Here is a 1,182-nt window from a genome sequence, read left to right on the forward strand (position 1 = left end):
TTATAGTGTGGAAAATACGTTATACAGAAGAAAAGAACATATCGCGATATATATCGTTACCGCACGTGCTTCAAATTATATCGCGATATGGATTTTAGGCCATATCGCCCAGCCCTGGTTACACCCCAATTTAACATCACCGCGGTAGGAATTAGAATCAAACTTATGGGAGAGGAGACCCCTTGGACATCAATCAGCGTGATGAGAACTATTGAAAACAAAAGAAAGAATCTTTGGAAAAAAATTATCTGAGGAGAATTAATTTATTTTAGTCTGACCCCAGTCCTATCCGCTAACATGGAGGAGGCGGGGTTTATGACCAATACTGCAGCCAGACACCAGGGGGCGATAGAGATGTTTTTGCTTCATTTTTGGGGAGCTGTCACGTCGTCCATGTTTTCTACAGTCACTGGTGTGAACAAACACCTCATTGCATGCAGGCCTGGGTAGTGGCTCAGGTGTTGGGACTTTAAACAACATGGCCGCTGCCAACAATAAAATAAAAAGCACATCCAAACAATAGTACTCACGCCTCCAGGCAGTTCAAGGGGAAAGCGGGGACACATGTTCCCACGTTAACACATAAGTTCAACACACCAGCAGAAGGGGACCTCTGACACGCCAGCAAGACATCTGTCTCCTCCTACCGAATCACATAAGCCCGCTAAGTGCCAGTTCACATGCCATTACATTATTATCGCCCAGCCCTAGTTTCAGGTCATATCCAGGAAAACCAAAACATGTAAAGGAGTCATCACAGCTCTCTGACCTCGTTGGTCCAGGTTCACCACTGATGTCTGGTTGTTGACCTTTGGACCGGTCACTCCTCACAGACGGACAGCTGGACCCTGCAGACTGTGACCTCTGACCTCTGCAGACACAAACATGATGAAAGTTAAGAGCATTTGAGCATCCCATGGTCTCAGCTGCATTATCTGCAGTCTGTGATCACACAGACTGCAGGTAATGCAGCTGTTTCCTGTCAGTAACAGTCCTCTTAGAGTTCAGCTTTTTACAGGAAAACTGAACAAAACTGATTTTTGTTACAAATTCATTTTCATTTCCTCTCGGCTCACAAATACAGTAAGAAAATCAACCAGAATCAACACTAATTATAATGTCAGAGCAGAATTATTTCTTTTCAGCTCTCTGACCTCGTTGGTCCAGGTTCACCACTGAAGT

The 1,182-nt window shown here is 44.5% G+C and overlaps 1 long non-coding RNA gene across 1 annotated transcript in view; it reads right to left on the minus strand.

The window, feature by feature from the left end:
* The window catches only part of LOC102310042, a 6,523-nt gene extending 5,341 nt beyond the window's left edge, over nt 1-1,182 (minus strand). Inside the window, exons 1-2 of the long non-coding RNA XR_318031.3 lie at nt 1,155-1,182; nt 770-871 (exon numbers count right to left, since the gene is read on the minus strand). This is a non-coding gene — a long non-coding RNA (uncharacterized LOC102310042). The remainder of the gene's footprint in view (nt 1-769; nt 872-1,154) is intronic.

This window comes from Haplochromis burtoni, unplaced genomic scaffold (assembly GCF_018398535.1).
Source record: "Haplochromis burtoni strain Fernald_Lab_line unplaced genomic scaffold, NCSU_Asbu1 Contig_2362, whole genome shotgun sequence".
NCBI lineage: Eukaryota > Metazoa > Chordata > Actinopteri > Cichliformes > Cichlidae > Haplochromis > Haplochromis burtoni.